The sequence below is a fragment of the Zonotrichia albicollis genome, chromosome 29, assembly GCF_047830755.1.
Source record: "Zonotrichia albicollis isolate bZonAlb1 chromosome 29, bZonAlb1.hap1, whole genome shotgun sequence".
Taxonomy (NCBI): Eukaryota; Metazoa; Chordata; class Aves; order Passeriformes; family Passerellidae; genus Zonotrichia; species Zonotrichia albicollis.
In genome coordinates this window covers 3,396,209-3,416,055 of record NC_133847.1, presented here as the reverse complement: position 1 = coordinate 3,416,055, position 19,847 = coordinate 3,396,209, and the positions used below count along the sequence as shown (strand labels likewise).

The 19,847-nt window shown below is 43.4% G+C and overlaps 1 protein-coding gene across 8 annotated transcripts in view; it reads right to left on the bottom strand.

The window, feature by feature from the left end:
* The window catches only part of RFX2 (regulatory factor X2), an 86,923-nt gene that overhangs the window by 41,690 nt on the left and 25,386 nt on the right, over positions 1–19,847 (bottom strand). The gene's annotated exons all lie outside the window — the stretch shown is intronic.

Below are 19,847 nucleotides of genomic sequence, written 5' to 3'. Positions count from 1 at the left end.
AGGATCTTCTCCTTTCCCTCATTTCTATCCCAGTATTATATTCCATTTCAAAAAGTCCTGCCAGAAATAAAAGGATGTAATAAAGGAATTTTATCCTTGAAGGATCTCCTCCTTTCCCCCCACTCCCCCTGCAAATCTGAACATAGAAAATATTTTGAAATGCTCCTCTTATCTCTGTTTCCCCAGCGTTCTGGAGCTGCTTTAGGCAGGAGAGATGAACAAAGGCAAGGCCATTTACACGGAGGCAGGGCTGCCTTATGAATGAAACATGGTTCTCATTGTTTCCATGCTCACCAAAAGTGGTAAAAGCAGGCATGGAAGAAGAAATAATTGCTCTTTTTTTTCATAGCTTGCTCTAGTCAGCTTAAATGGAGAATTACATCAACCAACAAGGGCAAAATCCATCCTAACCCCTAAGGAAAGTATCATGTGTGAGAGGTGAGATTCAGAAAAAAATCAAATTTTTTGTGAAAATCTCTCACAGAGCCAGAATCCCACTCCATTTATTTTGATTTAATCCCATGCCATTTCACTTAGCAATTTTCTTTTTGTCATTAGCCACCCCTCTGCTCTAAATTTGGATCCTCTATTTTTTTGACCTTTAATTTCTGCTTCCTCATCCTCCCATCCCAGGATTATGGGGTGGATGAAAGGTTCATATCCCTGAATTCCCTGCACAGGCAGAGACAGGAGCATCCCCCTGACCCCAGGAGCATCCAGGTACTTGCTCTATTAGGCTTAAATGGAGAATTCCATCAGCCAACAAGGGCAAAATCCATTCTAACCTGTAAGCAAAGTCTCATGTGTGAGAGATGAGATTCAAAAAAAAAAAATCAAAATTTTTTGTGAAAATTAAAATCTGTGACAGAACCAGAATTACACCCCACTTATTTGGATTTAATCCCCATGCATTTTCACTTAGCAATTTTCTTTTTGTCATTAGCCACCCCTCTGCTTTAAATTTGGATCCTCTATTTTTTTGACCTTTAATTTCTGCTTCCTCATCCTCATTCCCAGGATTATGGGATGGATGAAAGGTTCATATCCCTGAATTCCCATCCCCCTGACCCCAGGAGTGTCCAGGTGCTTGCTCTAGTCAGTTTTAAATGGAGAATTCCATCAGCCAACAAGGGCAAAATCCATTCTAACCTGTAAGCAAAGTCTCATGTGTGAGAGATGAGATTCAAAAAAAAAAATCAAAATTTTTTGTGAAAATGAAAATCTGTGACAGAACCAGAACCCCATCCTATTTATTTTGATTTAATCCCTATGCATTTTCATTTAGCAATTTTCTTTTTGTCATTAGCCACCCCTCTGCTTTAAATTTGGATCCTCTATTTTTTTAACCTTTAATTTCTGCTTCCTCATCCCCCATCCCAGGATTATGGATATGGATATGAAAGGTTCATATCCCTGAATTCCCATCCCCTGACCCCAGGAGTGTCCAGGTGCTCTGTGTGCTCACAGTGATATTTTCACACTGAAAACCTGACTTTTTATCAGCCCTCAAGGCTTCTCCTGCTTTTCTTTTCTTTCTAAAAACCCCTGACAGCTCTCAGAGCTCAATTCTTGAAACCCACCTTGCCTAGGGGAGGATTTGTGGCTTTTTTAGGAGTGGCATTATTGCAGCACAGGGAAAAGGAACCATCCTGCTCAAGGTCATGGATCGAGCTGGCAGCACCAGAAATAGCACCCACAAGTTATTCAGGTTTATTTATTTTTTTTTTTTTCCCCTGAATTTCCTTTCCTGTCCCTGCTGTTTGCTTGGATACCCGGCTGGCTGTGTGTAAACAGAAGGTTTCCAGCAGCCCTGCTTATCTGCCTGATTCACCCAGTGGTGATGCAACCTGGAATCCAGATGTCCCCGATGCCTTCCAGGGCCCTGGTGGCTCCTCTGACATCACCAGCAACTTCAAACTTGTCTGAAATGCCAATGTGCTGAATAAATCCACTCCAAGGAGAACTTTGGAGCAGCTTTTCAGTGTCCAAAAGTGCCTATGAAAGAGCTGGAAAGGGATTTTTACAAAGCCGTGCAGTGACAGGACACAGGGGGGAATGGCTGTAAGGTGAAGGAAGATGAGAAATTTAAAATTTGAAATTGAAATGGAGAATTTGAAATATGAAATGGAGAAATTTGAGATTAAAAGAATTAGAAACTTGAAATTGAGAAATTTGAAATTGAGACATTTGAAATTAGAAAATTGAGAAATTTGCACTGAAAAGGGAATTGCTGGCAGTGAGGCCCTGGCACAGGGTGCCCCTGGCAGTGCCCAAGGCCAGGCTGGACCAGTTTGGAGCACCTGGCACAGTGGAAATGTCCCTGGCATTGGAATAAGATTTTTAAGGTCCCTTCCCACCTAAACATTCTGGGATTCTCACCAGGATTTTATTCCTCCTGCCCCATCTGCTCTCTCTGTAGAGATTTTAGCTGCAGATTTATTTTCAATTCTCACCGAGGCAGGAATTTCCTCCCTACAGAATCATACATTTCTATTAGTGCTGCTTTCAAAACATTAAAATCATTGCTGTTCCAGTGAATCACTTGCTCATTTGAAGACAAAACAGATCATGAACTATTTGATTTAATTTGCTTTTCAAAGCTTACTTGGTTGGTCATCCTTTGATCTTATTTAAACTTTTCAAATTCTTTTATTACATCCTTTTATTTCTGGCAGGACTTTTTGAAATGGAATATAATACTGGGATAGAAATGAGGGAAAGGAAAAGATCCTCAGTCAGTTTTTTGTTAGTTTTAAGAACAATCAATTATTTCACCTCTGGGATAAAGTTTTGGGGTTTTTTTTTATAGCTACTTAAATTTAAGCTTCCCAATAAAGCTTGGTGGGTGTTATTACCTCCATGGGTAAGAAATCCACTGCTGTCCTTGCCATTCATAAATGGGTTTAACAAGTTCTCCTCAAAGGGGATTTAAAAGTGAGGCATAAAAATCCGACAGCAAAATGACTGCCTAGAGGTACAGGAAACATTAAATCAGATTTTGGATGCCTGAAGGATGTATTTATAGAATAATTTCAGTTGGAAAAGACTTTTAAAATCATTGAATCCAACCATCATCACTGCCAAGTCCACAAAATTCCACAGCTTTTAGTTCAAATTAAGACCTAAAAGGTGGGAAAAGTTGATTTTTCCAGGTGAAGCTGCTCTAATGAGGGTTTTTATTTCTGGTTTTCTTCAAGCAGGGAACAAATGCCCAAAGCTTTGGCTCTCCAGGTAAACCCAGGCAAACCTGAATTTCTAAAATTCACCAGTGCAGGTTGTCAGACACTTCCCGTTGTGAGAATTGAAAATAAATCTGCAGCTGAAATCTCAACAGACAGAGAACTGAGAAAAGCTCAGCTCCAGCAAGATTTGTATTTATTGGACTTGATTTTAGAGGTTTTTTCCAACCTTAAAAATTCCATGGTAGAAATAAAGCTGTTCCATGCAGCAGAACTGCAGGAAACCTGGGGGTGGATGGGATTGCCAAAGGCATTTTATTCAGGGAAATTCACCTTAAACTAATACAGCAAATAACTTTTGTTCATCTTTAATATTATTATTATTAATTATTATTATTAATTCCTGATATTAATATCAGGAATTAATGAGGTTTAGTGCAGCTGGCACAGTTTGTGCTCCACATTTTCCTTTTGTTGTCCAGTGGGTGAATTACCAGGGAATCTCATCCAATCCCATGATACAGCTACAAATTTTTAATAAAAACCTCCTGATATCTGTTATTTTACTGGAATTTTACTGCAGTTTAAATTAAAAAAAATAATATATATTTTTTTAAAACTATTTCTCATTCACAACACCAACCTGCAAAGATCAAAATTGAAATCCAGATTTTTCCTTTTTTTTTGGTTTATTTTGTGCTTTTTTTTTTGCATGCTTTGAAAGGAAGGCTTACATTTAAAACTAATTATTTGGTTATTGGAATTTTTATTCAGGTTTAGTTGGCCTGGGGCTTAGATAAATGAGAAAACCAGAACAGCAGTAATGGAATGCAGGAGAACTAAAAATGCTATTTAACCATCACGTTCTAGATGGGCTCTAAATGGTATTTGCTCCCCTGACTGCAGAAAAAGGAACCAGGGAATTTACATTTAATGGTTTCACTACTGAGAATTCTCAACACTCTCAAAACAGACTGAAAAATAATAAAAGCAATGCAAGGAATGGCTGATTTTGATTATTTTCTAGCAGATGCAAGCATCCATCTACTTCATCCAGAACACTCTAGGCCACAGTTATTTTCCTAAAGAAAACTTCCTTAAATATTTTCCATTTCATTCAATATTTCTGGCTCGGTGTCCATGCAATAACTTGCCCTGAAAAGGCATTGGTTGTGCTTGAGGCAGGGCACAGAAAGGAAGTGTTCCATTCTTTGGAAGGAGGAACTGCTTTATTTGATGTGAATGAAAATGGATCCAGTGACTTCTCCCTCCTCTGAGGCAAATATTTGTGTTAAACCCAGCCTGGCTCCTGCCTCACACCCATCCTTCATCCCTGCTGCTCATGAGACCTCCAAGGAATAACAGGCTGTGTCATCATTTAAAAAAATAGATATTTTTTTCCTCTTGTAAAGAAATCTCCATAACCTTAACAAGAAGGACCTTTCCTTTCCTTTCCTTTCCTTTCCTTTCCTTTCCTTTCCTTTCCTTTCCTTTCCTTTCCTTTCCTTTCCTTTCCTTTCCTTTCCTTTCCTTTCCTTTCCTTTCCTTTCCTTTCCTTTCCTTTCCTTTCCTTTCCTTTCCTTTCCTTTCCTTTCCTTTCCTTTCCTTTCCTTTCCTTTCCTTTCCTTTCCTTTCCTTTCCTTCCCTTCCCTTCCCTTCCCTTCCCTTCCCTTCCCTTCCCTTCCCTTCCCTTCCCTTCCCTTCCCTTCCCTTCCCTTCCCTTCCCTTCCCTTCCCTTCCCTTCCCTTCCCTTCCCTTCCCTTCCCTTCCCTTCCCTTCCCTTCCCTTCCCTTCCCTTTCCCCTTTCCCCTTTCCCCTTTCCCCTTTCCCCTTTCCCCTTTCCCCTTTCCCCTTTCCCCTTTCCCCTTTCCCCTTTCCCCTTTCCCCTTTTCCCTTTTCCCTTTTCCCTTTTCCCTTTTCCCTTCCCTTCTTTCTGATGAAATCCTTTCTTCTATTCTTCAGTATAGTTTTAACATATCATTTTCTTTTAATATCATATATTTAATAAAACAATAAATCAGCCTTCTGAACCACATCATAACTTTGCCCCTTCCCTGAGTCCTGGTAAGAAGAGGGGAATGGAAATGGGAAGCAAAATACAACTTGAAAAGAAGCTTTCTGAAGACACCGCTCATTACACTGCTTCAAAATTTTATAAACAAGAGAAGGCACCAGACCCTGCCACTGATTAAGTTAAATTAATTTAAAACAGAAGCAAACACTGCTTGTCTACGAGCTCCAGTTACCTGGAAACACAGATAAACCCAAAACACACTTTTCAAGGGCAGCAGGCACTATAGTTGGGGTGGTTTTTTTTTTCCAGAAACCTGGTCCTCATGGAAAAATACAAATCTGGAAATGGCTTTTATTAGCAAGTTAATAATACACTGAAATACAAATATACACCCAGTCTTTAATTAGATTTCACAGAATTAAGTCAAGTAATATATATACACACACATAACTGTTGTGTAACAGCAGTTCTCTAATCTCTGCTGTTGCTTTAAAAGTAACTTTGAGGACAGAAGAGTCAGGAATGGATCTGTAATTTGGAGTTTCCTTTAGAGCCAGATGAAATTGAAGAGCAGAAGCCACAACAGTTGAGGGGTTGCTGGCAAAATCTAAATCCCATGCGCAGGAATCTCAGCCATGGGCTGAGCATTGTAGGGAAAATCCTTCCCAAACAAAAACCTGGCCTGTTTTCTTTTGGGTTAATAACCTGAATGTAAGGTCATATTTACAGGAAAATGGACATGTACTCCATGAACCAGCCTAAGAACTAAAGAACTGGGTCATCTTTGTAATAAAGCTGCATTCTTCTTTGCAGATAAAAAGCTGATGTTGCAAGAAGAAAGAAGCAGCAGCGAAGTTGTGACAGTGGGCAGTGCCCAGAGCTCCATGCCCAGCCCTGACACAGCTCCAGCCCCTCCTGGGCTACTCACAGACTCCCCTGCACCACTCACAGCTGTTTATTGGTCAGAAAAGTCCAAGAAATTCCAGATTTTTAGTGTAGCACAACCCTGTCAACAAGTAGAACTCCTTATTTCATTCCTATGAACCACCCACACCTTGACTTCAGAGAAGTTTTGCTGCAATGATGGCAAATGTCAGCTAAAAAACAACATCTGGGTATCTGCTGAGCAGTGAGGACGATTTCACACCTGGAAGGAGGAATTAAAAATCACATTCCAGTGCTCTCCATGCCCAGGCTGTAACAAACACATTGGTGCTACCTGATGGAAACAAGCACAAGTTCTGGGCTTGAATGAATTGTTTCCCATTTTTTTTAATATGTGCACTCTAGGGGGCTGCCCAGGACTGTGATTCAATGGGGGAAATACAATTTCTGAAAGCAGAAATAGTCTGAAACAGAATCCCAGCATGGTTTGGGTTGGAAGGATCTCAAAGCCCATCCAGTGCCATGGCAGGGACCCTTCCACCATCCCAGGCTGCTCCCAGCCCTGTCCAGCCTGGCCTTGGGCACTGCCAGGGATCCAGGGGCAGCCCCAGCTGCTCTGGGAAATCCATTCCAGGGATGGATTCCACAATTCCTGATTCCCAATCTCCCACCCAGCCCTGCCCTGTGGCAGTGGGAGCCATTCCCTGTGTCCTGTCCCTGCAGGCCTTGTCCCCAGTCCCTCTGCAGCTCTCCTGGAGCCCCTTCAGGCCCCAAAAGGGGCTCTGAGGTGTCCCTGGAGCCTTCCCTTGTCCAGGTGAGCACCCCCAGCTCTGCCAGAGAACAATTCCTGCCCAATATCCCATCTAAATGGAATTTTTTCCCATCTAAATGTCACTTCTTCAGTGGGAGCCATTCCCTGTGTCCTGTCCCTGTGAGAAAACTGTGCCCAGGAAAAACCTGGCACAGAAGCATTGCCAAGGTTCCTTTCCAGGATTATCTCCAAGTTTCCATCATCAGCCAAAGCAGAGTCTCTGTTTCCTTGTCCCTGGTTCCTTGTCCCCTGCAGGCTGTGGCTGCTCCCAGGACAATCCCAGGTACAAATCAACCTCCTCTGCCTGCACTGGGCTCATTGTGGAGCAAGGAGCTGCAAAGCTTGCTGCTGTTTTTTATAGCCTGTCCTGTGGCTTTTATAGCTTGTCTGACGTCAGGGCACTATGGAATGTGTCACTCACTGGAAATGAATTCCCTGAGATCAGTCTAACTCACACCTGTAGCTCACCAGCCCTCATTTTTGACTCCCTTGGGCCAAACAACAAAGCAGCTTTTGAGAATTTCAGTGGGAGCAGGAGATTGGCTGCAGTATTGCATGGAGAATTGATGCAGGATTCCATGGGGATTGGCTGCAGAATTCCATGGGGATTTGCTGCAGTAATCCGTGGGGAATTGCTGCAGGATTGCATGGGGAATTGTGCAGTATTCCATGGGAACTGGCTGCAGTATTGCACTGAGAATTGATGCAGTATTCCATTGAGATTTGCTACAGTATTCAATGGAGAATTGCTGCAGTATTGCATGAGTATTGGCTGCAATATTCCATAGAGAATTGCTGCAAGATTCCATGGGGAATTGATGCACCATTGCATAGAGAATTGCTGCAGTATTGCATGGGGAATTGCTGCATTATTCCATGGGGATTTGGCTGCAGTAATCCATGGAGTATTGCTGCAGTACTGCATGGAGAATAGATGCAGGATTCCATTGAGAACTGCTGCATTATTCCATGGGGATTGGCTGCAGTATTGCATAGAGAATTGCTGCAGTAATCCATGGAGAACTGCTGCAATATTCCATGGGGATTTTGCTGCAGGATTCCACAGGGATTTGCTGCAGTATTCCATGAGCATTGGCTGCACTATTCCATGGAGAATTGATGCACTATTCCATGGGGATTTGCTGCAGGATTCCATGGGGATTGGCTGCATTATTACATAGGGACTGACTGCAGTGTTCCATGGGGAATTGCTGCAGTATTGCATGAAGAATTGCTGCAATATTCCATGGGGACTGGCTGCAATATTCTGTGGGGATTTGCTGCACTATTCCATGGAGAATTGCTGCACTGTTCCATGGGGACTGGCTGCAGTGTTCCATGGGGAATTGATGCACTATTCCATGGAGAATTGCTGCAGTATTGCATGGGGATTTTCTGCATTATTCCATGGAGAATTGCTGCAGGATTCCATGGGGACTGGCTGCAATATTCTGTGGGGATTTGCTGCACTATTCCATGGAGAATTCCTGGAGGATTCCATGGGGATTGGCTGCATTATTACATAGGGATTGACTGCAGTGTTCCATGGGGAATTGCTGCACTATTCCATGGGGACTGGGTGCAATATTCCATAGGGACTGGCTGCAATATTCTGTGGGGAATTGCTGCACTATTCCATGGAGAATTGCTGCACTATTCCATGGGGACTGGCTGCAGTGTTCCATGGGGATGTGGGGTGGCTGCAGCAGCTGATTCCAGCAGCACAGCAGGAACTGCTGCCAGCACAGCCCCGGGTGTTGCTGTTTATTTACACAGCACCACTCAGGAGCCTTGTGGTGCCTCACAAAGCGAAGCAGAAGCAGCAACAAACACAAACTGGGGCTGTTTGGACAAGAGATGACTTTGTCTCAGATTTTACAGCATCACTGGATCTGGATCTCCAGAGGATCCCACCATGGGATGAACTGGGAGTTTGTACTTTGGGAGGCAGAAGAGGAAAAGGAGGAAGAGGAGAAGGAAGAGGAGGTTCCAGGTTGTCCCAGCTCAGCACAACACAAGGAGCATTGCCCTGGCCAGGAACTGGTGGAACTGGGAGCAACCACCAGGAAAATCTGAGCTCTGCTCCTGCACTGCACAGAAAATGGAGTCAGGGAAGAGCCCTGGAGAAGGCTTTGGACAAGGCCTGCAGGGACAGCACAAGGGGAATGGCTTCAAACTGCCAGAGGGCAGGGTGAGATGGGATATTGTGAGGGAATTCTTCCCTGGGAGGGGCTGGAGAAGCTGTGGCTGCCCCTGGACCCCTGGAAGTGTCCCAGCACTGGGTTTGGAGCAGCTGGGACAGCGGAAGGAGTCCCTGCTATGGCAGGGGTGCCTCTGGATGGGCTTTGAGGGCCTTTCCAGCCCAAACCATTCCATGATTCTGTGATCTCCAGCCACTCCTCAGCCACATGGGGTGGCCCAAAATTAAACTCCCAGCAGATCTCCAGCACTCCATGGCCGTGTTCAGTGCACATTTCAGCAAGGGACATCAGCAATTGCTTCCCCACCACTGTGAGGACAAGGACGGATTTTTCTGTGGGAATTTAAAGTTCATAAAGCTGCTGGTGACTGGCACAGATTCCAGGACTAAACAAAACCCCAAATAGAAGATTGAAACTATCTAGAGACAGGCAATTCTCCCTGGAAAGGCAAAGAGAAGGATGCTGTAGGTGTCCTAGAAACGCAGTTTGGGAATATGGATTTGAATATTCTGCACTTGGAGAACAGCACTGGTGGATTTTTGGTGAGGACAGCAGGAAGACAAATTGTATCCTACAGGAATGGGAGGAGATAAAGGCTTCAACAGCTCCACACTGCTCCAGCAGCTCCCACTGGCCCAAAGAAAGAGAATTGGCTGCTACAGAACTGGAATTAACTGAGCAAGATAATTTATCCAGGCAGTAAATTCCTGTGGGCAGAGTTTCTGGCCTGCAGAATGAGTGGGGCTTTGTGACAGGCAGCTCACCCCAGTGACCCTTCTGTCTCTGCTCTGGCTGGACAGGGACTCTGATGATCCCAAAACCCAGCTCATCATCCCCAAACCTCACCTCACCCTGACATCCCCAACGCACCTCATCCCAAACCTCGTGTGATCCCACCATCTCTAAATCCCACCTGATCCCAAACCTGAGCTGATCCTACCATCCCCAACGCACCTCATCCCAAACCTTGTGTACCATCTCTAAATCCCACCTGATCCCAAACCTCAGCTGATCCTACCATCCCCAAACCCACCTCATCCCAAACCTCATCTAAGCCAACCATCCTCAAACCCCACCTGATCCCACCATCCCCAAACTCACCTCATCCCACCAGACCTAAACCCACCTTTTCCCAAACCTGACCTCAACCCACCATCCTCAAACCCCACCTCATCTGAAACCTCATCTGATCCCACCATCCCTAAAAGCCACCTGATCCCAAACCAACCTCATCCCATCTTCAAACCTACCTCATCCCATCCCAACAGCCCTAAAACCACTCGTCCCATGATCCCCAAACCCACCTCACCCCAAACCTCATGTGATCCCATCATCTTTAAACCCCACCTCATCCCAAACTTCACCTGATCCCACCATCCCCAAACCCACGTCATCTCACCATCCCTAAAACCACCTCATCCATGATCCTCAAACCCACCTGATCCAAAACCTCACCTGATCCCACTGTCCCCCAACCCACCTGATCCCACCATCCCTAAAACCCCACCTCATCCCAAACCCATCTCATCCCTCCATGCCTAAACCCACCTCATCCCCTCATTCCCAAACCTACCTCATCCCACCATCCCTCAACCCCACCATCCCCAAACTCCTCATCTCATCATCCTAAATCCACCTGACCCCAAACCCACTGCATCCCACTATCCCTAAAACCACCTCATCCCATGATCCCCAAACCCACCAGATCCCACCAGTCATAAAACAACCTCATCCATGATCCCCAAAACCTCATCCCAAACCTCACCTGATCCCACCATCTCTAAATCCCACCTGATCCCAAACCCACCTCATCCCACCATCCCCAAACCTCACCTCATCCCCTCATCCTGAAACCCACCTCAACCCAAACCTCATCTAATCCCACCACCCCCAAACCCCTCAGGCCACCATCCCCAAACCCACCTCATCCCAAACCCCACCTGATCCAAAACCTCATTGATCCCACCATCTTGAAACCCCTCATCCCAAACCCACCTCATCCCAAACCCCACCTGATCCCACCATCCCCAGACTCCACCTGATCCAAAACCTCATCTGATCCCACCATCCCCAAACCCCTCATTCCCTTATCCCAAACCCCACCTGATCCCACCATCCCCAAACCCCTCATCTCACCATTTCTAAATCCCACCTGATCCCACACCCACCTCATCCCACCAACCCTAAACCACCTCATCCATGATCCCCAAACCGACCTCATCCCAAACCTCACCTCATCCCACCATCCCCAGACCCTACCTGATTTCAAACCCACCTCATCCCCTCATCTCAAACCCACCTTATCCCAAACTTCATCCGATCCCACCATCCCCAAACCCCTCAGGCCACCATCCCCAACCCCACCTTATCCCAAACGTCACCTCATCTCACCATCCCCAAACCCACCTCACCCCAAACCCACTGCATCCCACCATCCCAAACCCCACCTCGTCCATGATCCCCAAACCGACCTCATCCCAAACTCACTTGATCCCACCATCCAACCCCACCTCACCCCAAACCCTCATTCCCCCTTCCTCATCCCAGACACTCCCAATGCACCAGCACAAACGGGGAACCCTCAAACCCTTCTGAACCCCAAACCGGGGAGGTTCAAGGAAGGTGAAAATCTCCTTTACCACCCCCGATCCCCCCGAGGCTCTCCGGGTGCCCCGCCCGGAGCCGCGGCCGGCGGGAGGAGGACGCGGGGGAGGAAGGAGGGAGGAAGGAGGGAGGGAGGGAGGCCGCGATGTTTGGGGACCAACAGCGGTTGCCAGGGGTGACGCCGTCCCCTCCCGCTCTCCTCCCGTTGCCAGGCAACGCGGGCAGCGTTTCCCAAACCAAACATCCCCATCCCAAATATGTCAGAGGGTATTTCAGGAGCCCGCCGGGGCGGGAGGGACAAATAACGCGGTTGCCATGGCAACTGCGGGGGGGGGGGGGGCCCGCAGCGCCGCCGCTTTGCTTTGCTTTGCGTTTGTTTGATTGAATTGTTATTGCAGAATAAACGGATTAGCGGGGACGGGGGAGAGCTGGGCAAGGCAGATGCTCAGGAGGGAAATAGTTTTGTGCTTTCTGTTCAATTGTTTTGGTTCTTTTTAAGTAATATTAAGGAATATATTAAGTTAATTAATATATTAAAGAATAAAAATATTATTTTAAAAATAATAAATAGAATAAAATAATAAATATTAAAGGATTTATTATATTAAAGATCATATTAGGATTTTTGGGACATGGGTATAGATGCTCAGGAGGGAAACAGTTTTGTGCTTTCTGTTCAGTTGGTTTTTTAAAGTAATATTAAGGAATATAGTAAGTTAATTAATACAATAAAGAATAAAAATATTTTTAAATATTATGTTAAAAATAATAAATATAATAAAAATAATAAATATTAAAGGATTTAATATATTAAAGATCATATTAGGATTTTTTGGACATGGGTATAGATGCTCAGGAGGGAAATAGTTTTCTTTTTGTGTTCAGTTGCGGGTTTTTAAAAGTAACACTAAGGAATATATTAAATTAATTAATATATTAAAGAATAAATAGAATAAAAAGAATAAATATTAATAAATATTAAATAATTTAATATATTAAAGCTCATATTAAGATTTTTTGGACATGGGTATAGATGCTCAGGAGAGAAATAGTTTTGGTTTTTTTGTTCGGTTGGAGTTTTTTTAAAAAGTAATATTAAGGACTATATGAAGTTAATTAATATACCAAAGAAGAAAAAGAATGAAAAGAAAAATATTCTTTTAAAAGAGTAAATATTCCTTACAGAACAAATAGAATAAAAAGAATAAATATTGATAAATATTAAAGAAATTAATATATTAAAGAATATATTAAAGCTAACATTAAGCTTTTTTGGATGTAGCTGGGTGTAGATGCTCAGGAGAGAAATCTTTTTGTTCATTTGGGTTATTTTTAAAAATAATATTAAGGAATAATATTATTTATTTATAAATTCCTTAATAATATTAAGGAATTTAGCTTTTTTGAAGCTGGGTTTAAACTACCCACAGCGATTCTGCACCCCCAAACACACCCAAGTCCCTCAGCAAGTTCTCTTCCAAATTATTATTATTTTTTTCTCATCTATTTGTAGATCCCTCTAAGTTTTCCAGCAGATTTAGATCCCTCTCAGCCAGGGTTTAGCTGACTTAAACCAGGTTTGATTTTCTTGGTGGTGGCTGCGACTCCAGGCTGGAAATGACATTTTGGGAGAGGGGATGTGTGATTTTGGAATGTCCTCTGATTTGATAAAGAGGAGAAATTAATCAAAAGGATGTTTCCTTTTAGTGCCATGAACATGGAAAGCTAATTTAAATTCTCCACATCGATTTTTTCACAGTAGAATTTGAGGCAATTAATCATAAGCAAAAAAAAAGAATGTAGAGACACTTGGAGGATTTTAAGAGAGCTCTCTCTGGGGGAAATAAAAGAGAAAAGCTTTTGTTGGGCTGGTGGGAACATCATTGTCCTGGGTGCTGTGGGCTGATCTAACACACAAAATTCTGCTGTGCTCGCTGATCATCACTGGCTGCTGCCACAGCTTCCAGACGTGGCGCACAATTTATATTTTCAGCTTTTAAATCTGAATTTCGGCAGCGGCATCACTTCAGTTCAGCTTGGCAGTGATCAATAAAAGCTCCTCGCTGGTGGTTTCCAGCTCTGGGGGCTTTCAGGGCTTCCTTTGGTGTTTCTGCAGGTGATTTATTACTGATTATAGAATGAGAAAGTTTGGAAAAGACCTCCAGGATAAAGGCCAGCCTTGGATGGAATGCACAGTCTGAGGCATTCACCTCTCTGAGATACACGTCATAAAAAGCTGGAATCATTCATCCACTGGATGAAAAATAAAAGTCACAATCCTGAGCACAAGTCTTCCAAAATTTTGGTTCTTTAAGGATTTTTAATCCTTAAAAATTTTAAGGATCTTTAAAGATTTTTTCCCCTCAGCTATTGCTGACCCAGCCCCCAAACTACTCCTTGGTCTTTTAGCGTTTATTTCCCACTCAGGAGGGAGAAGAATAAACTCAGAAATATTCCCTGTACAAGAAGAATTAACCCAGAAATATCCTGAAAGAGGTAAATAATCTTATGGTGGGGATGTTTAGAGCAGCATTCAACAGCATTTATTTCCTTCTCAGGAGGGAGAAGAATAAACTCAGAAATATTCCCTGTACAAGAAGAATTAACCCAGAAATATCCTGAAGGAGGTAAATAATCTTTTGGAGATGTTCAGAAAGCAGTTACTTATGGAAGACAAGAACAACTTAAAAATGACAACTGGAAATTATAAAATCATAATTTAAAGACTCTGCCTGGCTAAGGGATAGCACAGACAGCACCTCTGAGGTGATCTGAGAGCATTTCAACTCATTAATGAAAAAATCAATCAAACCAAGCTCATTCAAGCCCTGCCCATCCCACCACTGCTTTAAGGCCAACTTCAGCACCGCAGCCTCCAAAAGGGGTGAAAATGGTGAAAATCTGCTTTGCCACTGGGACGTTTGGCCAAGTGAAGGATTCCAAAAGCGAATTCTGGCCACAACAGCAGAAGCAGCAGAGGTGGACGTGACCAAGCTCCTGAGAACTCTGCTCTCACTCAAAAAAAAACCTGAAAACCCTTAAATTCCCTGTGTGACCCCCTTGTGTGGGATCTCAGGATCTGAGTCCTGAGATGCCGAGCCACCGAGACCACCCTTGGGGGGCTCGGGAGTCCTGGAATGTTGCCAGAAGTGTCTGGTGGCTGGACTTTGACCCTACACGGGAGACGACACCTTTATGAAGATAAGAGGACTTCACCGGGGTGAAGGGCGAAAAGATTAGCTAATTAGAGGGTGAGAAACAGGGTTTAGGATTTATGTACAGGGGGGTTTAGAGAAGTAAGATGGAGGAATTGGGGCGTGTCCTGTCCTCCTTCTTCTTCCTCTTCTCCTCCATCTTCTTTGGCCACGGTGGCACCTTTGGATTGGTTATTACTGAGAGTGCACCCAGCAATGAGAATAAATGGTATTGGGGAAAAATGATAAATATTGTACACGTAACAATGGGTATAAAGATACGTGGCGGTCCGGGGGACGGCACAGTGTGCTCATGGCTGGCTGCTGAGCAGATCTTTGTTTGGCTGAAAGAACATCTTTTAGATAAACAATTAATAAACATAAAAACCGAAAGAAGAACTGAAGCCTCTTCTCGTCCTTCGATACGCGGGCTGCCCCAAGGCCACCTCAGGCCATTCCAGGCCCCTCAAACAGCCGAGATAAACCGGACACCTTGCAGCAGAATTCCTGCAGGATATCTCTGCTGGCACTGACCCAAGAGCCATCAGCTCCCCTCAGGGTGTAAAAGAGCCCAGCTGCCCTCACAGAGCCACTTCATTTATTCCAAATTCAATCCAAGATGCTTCTCACTTCATCCCTTTCTCCTAAGTGCCCTTTTTCTCTGCTTTAATATGCTAAAAATTACTGCTGGGATGAGGAAAACACATGAAAATGGAGAGTTCACACCTCTCAAGTGTGGATGGCAGGGGAGGTTTTTAGGATTCCAGTTGCTGGAGTCCTGGAACTCCCACGAGTGCCTGACAAGGAAAAGGGTTTCCAGCTTTCCAACTTTTACTGAAAGAAAAAAAAAAAGGCAAAAATCACTATTTAAACTGTCAGCCTCCCTTATTTTTATCTCCTAGTGGGGTTTTAACCCAGCTTTATACTTTGGGGAATTTCTGGTCTCATGGTGAAGGAGTTTATTTGCACTCACAGAGCAGCTCAAACCTCCTCTCCTTTCTTTTTTTTTTCTCCAAAGTTTCTTTCTACTTTTGCTTTTCAGAAGATGAAATGAACTTTTTGCAGGGAGGAGAGCAATGTGAGGAGTGTAAAGTGTGACTGCAGGAGCTATTTCCAGTCTCCACAGCATTTACTGAGCAGTACACTGAAGAGGCCATGAAATGCTAATGATCTCCAGACTGCCAGAGATACTGTCCTAAAAAGAAGGAAAAAATCTCTTTGAGAGGTTTTCTTTTTCTTTTTTTTTTTTTTTTTTTTGCCTATTCCATCTCCAGAAAAACCACACAAAACTTTAACACCTCCTTTTGGCTAAAACTCTCCAAGTTACACTTGAAGAAAACCAAAAAGGAAAAACCAGATGGGGGTGGGGGAGTGCATAGAGATGATCCAGAGCTAAAATATCCATTAGTGGTAAATTCCCTCCCAAAAAAAAAAAAAAAAAACCCAACTGGGCTGCATGGGTCAGATTCCACCCTCAGACCCAGGAACCAGCTCCAAATTCACATTCACTCAGCTCTTTTTATTCTCCTGCTTGTCTAAGTGGCTGCTAGGCAACCCCAGCAGCATTGCTGCTCATATGCATTAAGTATTAACTATTATTTCATTCCTTCCCCCCTTTTTTTTTCCCACAAAAAGGCAGCAAATTCGTGGCAGATCATTCTTTTTCCCAAAAGGGGAATGCTGGCTGAAAATGGAGCTGTGGAAAGGATGGATATTGCCAGTTTAGTTCCAGGCTGGGATGCATCCTGCACAACCCACCTGGAGCTCCCCTTAGGGGATAAAATCTCATTTTTGGTACATCAGGAGATGCAGCTGCTCCAAGAGAAGCTCTGGAGGGAATTGCAGCGCTGCCCACGCAGAGAGCCAAAAATTCTGGTGTCAGTTTGGTGAAGCAGCAGCCACCCCACTGCTGCAGCCCTCGGTCCATCTGAGGAGGGAATTCTCCACCTTCCAGATGTGGGAATTCCACATTCCAGATGTGGGAATTCTCCTGATGGACAGCAGGAAGGATAATGCTGCTGCTGCCCTGCCCAAGGCAGGGTTTGAGCCACAATTCAAAGATTTCTGCTCCTCTCCCTGTGAGGAGCAGCTGTGGGAGCAGCATCCCCATCCTGCCAAAGGCAGCTCTTCCACTCCAGTGAAGAAATAAAACATCAAAATTGGGAAGGGACAGCAGAAAGCAGAAGCTGGTGGTGTTTAGAGATGGTTGGGATGGTTCAGCTCAGCAAAGAAGTTCAGTGATGCTGAATTCAGCCTGGTCCTTAATTTTGGTGACACTCTAGGACAACCATTACAACAGAGGAGATGCTCAGCACAACAAAACCTCAGGAAAATGAAAATTTTGCCTGCAGGAAGACTCCAAGAAGACCCCATCCCTGCCAAAGGCAGCTCTTCCACTCCAGTGGCTGTTTTGGCTGAAGAAATAAACCTCAAAATTGGGATGGGACAGAAGAAAACAGAAGCTGGTGGTTTTTAGAAATGGTTAGGGTGGTTCAGCTCAGCACAGAAATTCCATGATGCTGAATTCAGTCTGGTCCCTAATGTTGGTGACAATCATTACAACAGAGGAGATGCTCAGCACAACAAAACCTCAGGAAAATGAATTTTTCACCTGCAGGAAGACTCCAAGAAGACCCCATCCCTGCCAAAGGCAGCTCTTCCAACCACTCTGGCTGAAGAAATAAACATTAAAATTGGGATGGGACAGCAGAAAGCAGAAGCTGGTGGTGTTTAGAAATTATTGGGATAGTTCAGCTCAGCACAGAAATTCCATGATGCTGAATTCAGCCTGGTCCCTAATTTTGGTGACACTCTAGGACAACCATTACAACAGAGGAGATGCTCAGTACAACAAAACCTCAGGAAAATGAAAATTTTGCCTGCAGGAAGACTCCAAGAAGACCCCATCCCTGCCAAAGGCAGCTCTTCCACTCCAGTGGCTGTTTTGGCTGAAGAAATAAACCTCAAAATTGGGATGGCACAGCAGAAAGCAGAAGCTGGTGGTGTTTACAGATGGTTGGGATAGTTCAGCTAAGCAAAGAAATTCAGTGATGCTGAATTCAGCCTGGTCTCTAATTTCGGTGACAATCATTACAACAGAGGAGCAAGGTGCTGCTCAGGACAACAAAATCTCAGAAAAATGAAAATTTTGCCTGCAGGAAGACTCCAAGAAGACCCCATCCCTGCCAAAGACAGCTCTTCCAACCACTCTGGCTGAAGAAATAAACATTAAAATTGGGATGGGACAGCAGAAAGCAGAAGCTGGTGGTGTTTAGAAATTATTGGGATGGTTCAGCTCAGCACAGAAATTCCATGATGCTGAATTCAGCCTGGTCTCTAATTTCGGTGACAATCATTGCAACAGAGGAGCAAATTGCTGCTCAGTACAACAAAACCTCAGGAAAATGAATTTTTCACCTGCAGGAAGACTCCAAGAAGACCCCATCCCTGCCAAAGGCAGCTCTTCCAACCACTCCAGTGAAGAAATAAAACATCAAAATTGGGATGGGACAGAAGAAAACAGAAGCTGGTGGTGTTTAGAAATTATTGGGATGGTTCAGCTCAGCACAGAAATTCAGTGATGCTGAATTCAGCCTGGTCCCTAATTTTGGTGACAATCATTACAACAGAGGAGATGCTCAGAACAACAAAACCTCAGGAAAATGAATTTTTCACCTGCAGGAAGACTCCAAGAAGGGAGAGGGAAGATGCTGCCAAGCAGAGCCCGGCACTCCTCCAGCCCAATGACATTTCTGAGTAATTACAAACCCTTAGGATGCATTATAATGTTAATTTTCAGGCCAGTTGTTGTGGAGAAGTGTGATTAGATGTTGTGTAGCTACGATGCAGACTGGAAGGAATGCTAAGAATGCTTTCATTCTCTGAAGTGAGCAGCACTGGACTAAACCCTTTTCTGACCCACACACGGGGCAACTGAGAGGTGTTTTATAAACTTTTATTCCATTTTCAGTCTCATTTGGAGGGTGAGATAATACAGGTGTAACAACTCATGCTATCACAATCAGAAGCCAACTATTTCCTAATTGCAATATACTGTAAGCTACGTTTCTATAGGATATATGGAGTTTTTCTTTACTTACTTTCCCTAATAGATGTTCACAATAAGCTATGTTTCTATAGGATATATAGAATTTTTCTTTCCTTTTTTCCATAATGTTTTCACTATAAGCTAAGTTTCTGTAGGATAGATGGGATTTTTCTTTACTTTCCATAATATATGTTCACTATAAGATAGGTTTCTGTAGGATATATGGAGTTTCTCTTTCTTTTCTTTCCACAATATATGTTCACTATAAGCTAGGCTTCTATAGGATATATAGAACTTTTCTTTCCTTTTTTCCATAATTTATGTTCACTATAAGATAGGTTTCTTGGCCTATGAGCTTTTGCCACATCATACTGCAAATACCTTAAAACTAATAATCTAAATTATTCTTTGTGGGTGCTAGTACAATGCATCTTTTATAGTTCTATTTCTCTGTTTACACCTGAGATAATACAGGTGTAACAATTAATGCCATCACAATCAGAAGCCAACTATTTCCTAATTGCAATACATTATAAGCTAGGTTTCTATAGGATATATTCTTTACTTTCTTTCTACAATATATGTTCACTATAAGCAAGGTTTCTATAGGATATATGGAGTTTTTCTTTACTTTCATTCCAAAATATATTTTCACTATAAGCTAGGTTTCTGTAGGATATATCGAATTTTTCTTCCCTTTTTTCCATAATGTTTTCACTATAAGCTAAGTTTCTGTAGGATATATGGGATTTTTCTTTACTTTCCATAATATATGTTCACTATAAGATAGGTTTCTATTGGATATATAGAATTTTTCTTTCCTTTTTTTCCATAATTTATGTTCACTATAAGCCAGGTTTCTTGGCCTATCAGCTTTTACCACACCATACTGCAAATACCTTAAAACTAAT